This window comes from Triticum dicoccoides, chromosome 7A (genome assembly GCF_002162155.2).
Source record: "Triticum dicoccoides isolate Atlit2015 ecotype Zavitan chromosome 7A, WEW_v2.0, whole genome shotgun sequence".
NCBI classification, from domain to species: Eukaryota; Viridiplantae; Streptophyta; class Magnoliopsida; order Poales; family Poaceae; genus Triticum; species Triticum dicoccoides.
In genome coordinates, this window is record NC_041392.1 from 552,998,023 (window position 1) to 553,006,217 (window position 8,195).

Below are 8,195 nucleotides of genomic sequence, written 5' to 3' on the forward strand. Positions count from 1 at the left end.
CGGGCGGCACGGGGCGCGGCAAGTGGCTCCGGGCGGCAGGGGCACGGCAAGCGGCGCGGCGGCGGCAGGCGGTGTGGGGTTGCACGGGGGGTGGCAGCGGTTATAAAGAGGGCGGGGAAGGTCGACTTGGGGGAGGGGTCGGCCTCGGGAGGCGTGTCCTCCCCGGACACGGCGGCGGCGGCGATCGGGACTCCGGTCCCGATTCGGCTGGAGGCGGCGGCGGCTGGCTGGGCCAGCCTGCTCGGCTGGGCCCTTGGCCCAGTCGGGCGCGGGTTTTTTTAACAATTTCGCTGCGCCTAAAAAAATCTAGATAAATAAATAAAAATCTAAAAATGCCAAAACAAATTTTCTCCGTCTAAATAAAATATTTAGAACAGGATGAACATTTTTTTGGCTCTAAATGCAATTTTTGAAAACATGCAATTTTTCCTAAATTCAGATAAAATAGCAAATAAAACCAAAATAAAATCTTATTTGATTTTTTTATTAAATCCTCAATATTTCTTTATTTTGGGAAAGCCATTTTATTCCCTCTCTCATATTTTGATAATAGAAATAATTGAAGTTAAAATAAATAAAATCAAATGATCCTATTTTCAAAATTTGAGAAAAACTCAAATATGAAAATAACGAAATCCCCAACTCTCTCCGAGGGTCCTTGAGTTGCGTAGAATTTCTAGGATCAACCAAAAAAGCAATAAAATATGATATGCAATGATGATCTAATGTATAACATTCCAAATTGAAAATTTGGGATGTTACAAACCTACTCCCCTTAAGATGAATCTCGCCCTCGAGATTCGGGTTGGCTAGAAAATAGGTGAGGGTGGTCCTTCAGCAATTCTTCCTCTCGCTCCCAGGTGGCTTCATCCTCTGTGTGGTGGCTCCACTGAACTTTGCAAAACTTGATAACCTTGCTGCGGGTGACTCGACTAGCATACTCTAGAATCTTGATTGGTTTCTCATCATAGGTCAAATCACTGTCCAACTGAATTGCTTCCAGCGGCACTGTATCTCTCAGCGGTATATCAGCCATCTCTGCGTGGCACATCTTCAACTGGGAAACGTGGAACACATCATGAACTCCTGATAATCCTTCAGGTAATTCCAACTTGTAGGCTACTTCTCCCATACGTTCCAAAACTTTGTATGGGCCTAAAAACGTGGCGCTAACTTTCCCTTAACTCCAAAGCGCTTAACTCCTCGAAGTGGTGATACTCGAAGATAAACTCGGTCTCCGACTTCGTAAACTGTCTCCTTGCGTTTAGAATCTGCGTAGCTCTTCTGCCTGGACTGGGCTACCTTGAGCCTGTCACGAATCAATTTCACTTTCTGTTCAAACTCCTTAATCAGATCCGGCCCAAACAACTGACGGTCTCCAACTTCATCCCAAGACAATGGGGTCCTGCAGCTCCTTCCGTACAAGGCTTTGAAAGGGGCCATCTTCAAACTAGATTGATAACTGTTGTTGTAAGAGAACTCTGCATATGGCAAATTCTCGTCCCAACTAGATCCGTAATCTAGCGCACAAGCTCTCAACATATCCTCCAAAATCTAATTGACTCTCTAGGTCTGTCCATCTGTCTGCGGATGGAAAGTTGTACTAAACTCTAGTCTGGTACCCAAAGTTTCATGCAACTAATTCCAGAACTTTGAGGTAAATTGGGTTCCTCTATCTGATACAATGCTCTTTGGAACTCCATGCAGACATACGATTCTGGTCATGTATATCTTTGGCAACTTTGCACTGGTATAGGTAGTCTTCACTGGAATGAAATGGGCTACCTTTGTCAAACGACCGACTACAACCCATATTGAGTCATAGCCTGAACGAGTTCTGGGTAAACCCTTAATAAAATCCATGCCTAACTTATCCCACTTCCATTCGGGTATCGGCAATGGCTGTAGCAATCCTGCTGGCTTCTGATGCTCTGCCTTTACTCTCTGACATACATCACAAACTGCTACATACTCCGCAATATCCTTCTTCATTCTGGTGCACTAGAAAGTATCCTTCAAATCCAAATACATCTTGGTATTTCCTGGGTGAATCGAATATGGTGAATCATGTGCCTCTTGCAGAATTAACTTCCTGATCTCCGAATCATTTGGTACATAAACACGGTCTTCAAACCATAGGGTATCGTGCTCATCTTCACGAAATCCCTTAGCTTTTCCTTTGCTTATTTTCTCCTTTATAGAGGCAATCTCCTTGTCAGTCCTTTGAGCTTCTCTGATCTTATCCATCAAATTAGACTGAATCTCCAATGCTGCTACATAGCCTCTTGGAACTATCTCCAAATATAGCTCACGAAGATTTTCAGCTAACTCCCTTGGTAAATCTCCCATCATTAAGGTGTTGACATGGCTTTTACGGCTCAACGCGTCAGCTACTACGTTGGCCTTTCCGGGGTGATAATGTAATCTCATATCATAATCCTTGATGGGCTCCAACCATCTTCTTTGCCTGAGATTCAACTCTTTCTGCGTGAAGATATACTTCAAACTCTTGTGATCTATGTACACCTCACAATGATTTCCAATGAGAAAGTGTCTCCAGGTTTTCAATGCATGCACTACGGCTGCTAACTCCAAATCATGCATAGCGTAATTCAACTCATGAGGCTTAAGCTATCGTGAGGCATAGGAAACAACTCTTCCTTCCTACATAAGCACTGCTCCAAGTCCTCGACGTGAAGCGTTGCAATACACCTCATAATCCTTGGTCTGATCTGGCAAAACCAACACAGGTGATCTAACCAAACGTTTCTTCAATTCCTGGAAACTGGCCTCACATTCCTTAGTCCATATGAACTTGGTATCCTTTTTCAACAACTCCGTCATAGGCTTCACAATCTTTGAGAAATTCTCAATGAATCTCCAGTAGTATCCTGCGAGTCCAAGAAAACTCCGGATCTCTCCAACTGTTGTTGGCGCTTCCCAATTGGTCACGATGTCAACTTTAGTGGGATCTACTGCTATACCTTCTCCGGATATAACGTGTCCGAGAAATCCAACGTCCTTCAACCAAAACTCACATTTTCTAAACTTGGCATATAATTGATGTTCTCTGAGTTTACCAAGCACCAAACGCAAATGCTCCTTATGCTCCTCTTCATTCTTTGAGTAAACCAGGATATCATCAATGAACACTACCACGAATTTATCTAGAAACTCCATAAACACCTTGTTCATCATGTTCATGAAATATGCTGGTGCGTTAGTCAGACCAAATGACATTACGGTATACTCATACAGCCCATACCTGGTGGTATAAGCCGTCTTAGGTATATCTTGTTCTCGAATCTTCAACTGGTGGTATCTTGATCGCAGATCGATCTTGGAAAATACCTTAGCTCCTTGCAATCGATCAAACAGATCATTGATCATTGGTAGTGGGTACTTGTTCTTGATGGTTACTTCATTCAATCCTCGATAATCAACAACCATCCTTAACGATCCATCCTTCTTTTCTACTAGAAGTACTGGCGATCCCCAAGGTGAAGAACTTGGGCGAATATAACCCTTATCCAGTAACTCCTTAATCTGCTTCTTAATCTCCACCAAATTCTTTGCGGGCATCCTATATGGTCTCTTTGATATTGGCCCTGTGCCTGGCAAAAGTTCAATGAAAAACTCAATATCTCTATCCGGTGGCATGCCTGGCAATTCCTCTGGAAATACATCAGGGATATCCTTCACTATTGGTACTTCCTCCTGCACCACTCCTGTTAGGCAATTTACTTGAGTCCTTTTTGGCACATGATGTGATACATACTTGATCCTTCTTCCTTCTGGGGTGGTAAGCAAAATTGACTTACTGGCACATTCAATATTCCCTTCATACTTTGACAACCAATCCATGCCTAATATTACATCCAATCCTTGAGATTCCAACACTATTAGGTCTAAGGGAAATACATAGTTACCAATCCTTAATGGTAACCGATCACACCATAGACTAGCCATATACTCTGCTCCAGGCGAAGTTACTAACATGGGTGACCTAAGGGCTTGGGTTGGCAGTTTATACTTATCCACAAATCCCCTTGATATGTATGAATGCGATGCACCAGTATCAAAAAGAATGAGTGCAGTAAATGACTTAACCAAAAACTTACCGATTACTGCATCCGGCTGCTCTTTAACCTGCTCCACATTAACGTGGTTCACCTGTCCCCTGTTGAAAGGGTTCGGCTTCTTCCCAGAGCTTCCATTGCCATTTCCATTCTGTGATTCAGGACATTCGTTGGCATAATGTCCGGTCTTCTGGCACTTAAAACAAGTGACTTGGCTCAGGTCTTTCTTGGCTGGGGTTGATGGGTTGGTGCGGTTCTGGCTGTTGCTTCCTCCATTCCCATTACTAGTCTTGGGGCCATTGTGATTGTGCGAGCTACCTCCTCCATGGGTATGCTGGAAATGTCCTCCCGGTCTAGGGGTAAAACGTGGCTTCTGCTGAGCTTCAGAATTGTACTTCCCTTGTCCATACTTCCTCTTGCGGTTCTCGATCTGCTGCGACTTCCCTTCAATCATGAGAGCACGATCTACCAACTTCTGGTAGTTGTTGAAGTTTGCTACCATCAACTGCATGCTCAACTCATCATTCAGTCCTTCTAGAAACTTCTCCTGCTTAGCTGCATCCGTAGCAACGTCATCTGGGCATAACGTGCTAGCTTACTAAAGTCCTCCACATACTGGCCAACTGTCCGTCCTCCTTGGCGCAAGTTGCGAAACTCTCGCTTCTTCATGGCCATAGCTCCTATTGAAACATGGGCAGTACGAAAAGCTTGCTGAAACCGGTCCCATGTGACAGTGTCAACAGGGAAAGTGGCTGTGAAATTCTCCTACCATGATGCTGCGGGTCCTTCCAGCTAATGTGCGGCAAACTTCACTTTTTCCGCATTTGTGCATCCTGCCATGGTCAACTCTCTTGCTGTCTTGCGGAGCCAATCATCTACTACTATCGGCTCGGTGCTACTGGAAAATACCGGCGGATTCAACCTAAGAAAATGGGCTAAGTGATCAACAGGTGGTGGTGGTGGTGGGTTGTTGTTGTTGTTGTTCCCCTGATTCTGATTCTGGACTAGTAACTGCATCAATGTGTTCTACTACTGGATCAACTGAGTGAGCTCCGGTGGGAAGGTAAATCCGGGGTCACGTCTCGGAGGCATCTGAGGGTTTAGAAAAGATGAGATTTAAGAATAGAGGGGGTCTAAAGAGAAAACACTACCCATATGCACATGAGGCAAAAGCAAACAATTCACTTCATTCAATCAATCAAACAAGGGCATACAATCGATCTAACTATCGCAAAAGTGCTCGGACTACTATATTTACATGGTGGACTACTACTACTACTGCTGGGGTGGTCTACTAGAAATACTCTTCGGTTGCAGACTCCATGATATCTGCTCCAGCTTCATCAACATAGTCATCATCGCTATCATCTGGATCCGAGTCGGTGTCGTCGATGATGATGTAGTCTTCCGGGCGAATCTCCTTGGGTTCTTCGTCTTCTTCTACTGGTGTAGGGTCTCCCATGAATATTCCAATCTTCTTGATCAGATCTTCATTCTTTTCCACTAATACTTCGATTTCCTCTTCATAATCTTCACGTGTAGCCTTGAGTTCTTCCTCCAGTTCCTTGACTTTTGTCCTCGCCTTCTTCAGATCTATCATGTCTGCGCACATCTGGTTCTCCTGACGTCGAATGTGCTGGTTTAACTCCTGGATAAAAGCTGCAATTGATCTATCCTTCCTGGTGCTGATCATCTCCCAGTGCTCATCTCGGTGCCCACAAATCTGGTAGATAGTATCCTTGAGATCATTGCGGTAAACTTCTCCAATGCGCCCCATGGCGATGCGAGCTGCCATGCTCTTTCCTAGACTCCAAGTTGGTGCATCAAAAGAAACTCTATGGGCTCAGTGACTGGCATGAACATCCTTCCTGGAACTTGAACTTGAATCATCCAGCGCTCTTCTTCAGGTAATGTGGAGTTGTAGGTTCTGGTGAAGCTTGGTACTCCTATATTCAGGTATCTAGTGACTTCCTTCAAGTGACGTCCAAAGGGTGTATCTTCATCCGGTTGTATGTACTTGTTCCTTGCATCCGCCATCCTAAAAGAGTAGAAAAGATGAGAGGTCATAAGGAGAAGAGTAAGTAGTGATCTAGGGCTTTAGCTTAGTGGTCGTGTCCTACAGTCAGCGTGTGCTCTGATACCATCTTGTAGCGACCAGACCTCAAACGGTCCAATCTCTGTGCTTCGGTGTCATCCCTGGATCAGTAATGCTGACACCACACAGTACTTGAAGGATTTATAACAGAGTAGCAATCACACACTTATTACAACGAGTGTCTCAAAAGAGAACTTATTACTATAAATATGGCTTAAGGCCATCTAATAACGATAACAGCGGAAGGCTTGGAAGATAAGTGAGTCCATCAACTCCAGCGGCATCACTGAGTATAGAACCACGACCTAAGGCACCTTAATCATCGTCTGAAAAGTCTGCAACATTAACGTTGCAGTCCGAAACGGGTCAGCACATGGAATATGCTGGCAAAGTAACACATAGAGAGTAATACAAGAATATGGCTATTCTATATGCATATATGGCTGGTGGAAAGCGCTATGGTTACAGTTTTGCGTAAAGCCAATTTTTCCCTACTATAAAGGACTAAATTTTATTTAACTATCATGGTAGTTGTTAAACATTGAGAATGGTTGACAGCATTCTCAATCCCAATGAAGCATCATCATTAAAAACCCAACAATTAACTTTAGAGTAACATGATGAGATTCACATGATAATCCAGGTACTAGATACTCAAGATGTCCATAACCGGGGACACGGCTAACCATGATTAGTTTATACACTCTGCAGAGGTTTGCGCACTTTTCCCCACAAGACTCGATCTCCTCCGTTGGTTTTCTCGCACTGCATGGTGTTTGAGAAACGGATGACCGAGACATAGTCTTTCAGAAGCGCTAGCACCTTACGTACGGGTAGACCGTACCAACCTACATCCCCTACATCTGCTAGTCTACCACTGTAAGAGTTCGCACGACTAAGTCAACTATGCTAGAGCCCATAGTAGCTTGTGGCTGCACACGGAAGTTTCTAGTATGAATAATCTCATGATCCCTTTGAGCCTGGGTGGTGGTCCAAAAGAAAATAGGCAATCGCTGGAATACCCAGGTGCCTCAATCCACCCAGATGTGTGTTTAGGTTGCCACCTTAAATAAACCATTAATTAACAAAGCTCACATCTGTCATGGATACACTCACCCAATCCATGTATACTAGCATAGCATAGCAATAATAAGCAAACATAGAGTAACTCCCAAAGGTTTGATAATAAACAGGTAATAGGTTCTACCTCAACTACTCCCCAAACCCACAATTTAATTTGATACTAATCATGCAATGTGTGAGGATTGATCTAATGCAATAAAACTGGGTAGTAGGAGGTATGATCAAAGTGTTCCTTGCATTGCTGATGATCCGGGAAACCTAGCGATTCGAAGTAGCAAGCGGCGCACTCCGGGTACTCTATCGCAAACAAACAAGCACACAATAAGTACTCAACTAATGCATAGGTAAAACTTGAACAAAAGATCTAACCAGAAATTTCAACTTAAGAACTCCGGTTGACCAAAAGAATCAAAACGAACGAAGCAACGAAAGACAAACGGCAAAAGAAACAAGCTTCGTTTACTATTCTGGATCTAAGGCAATTTTTACAGTGGCAAAAACTTGTTTGAGTTGTTTAAACGGAAAGAGGGTTTCGAGACGAAACTCCAGGCACTTGAATCGCCTGATTCCGATAAACGAGCGAAAAGATAAACAAGAACGAACATCGGATTAGAGATCGCGATCAGAAAAACCGCAGATTTAATCCGAGAAAAAGGAAAATGACGAACAGTTAACGAATGAACGTTCGTTAACAGAAACTAAACAAAAAACATGTTCATTAAAATGAACGAATGAACAGGCGCTCGCTAAATAAATAAACCAAAAAACTGATCTATTTATTTAAAAAAACGGAAACTAGGGTTTTCAAAAAAACTGAATCGGCTTTTTTTCTCAAAAGCCGACAGGCGACTACCTCGGTGGCGGCGGCGGCTCTCCGGCGGTGGGGCGGCGGTGGCACGAGGCGGCGGCTCCGGGCGGCGCGACAAGCGGCAAGCGGC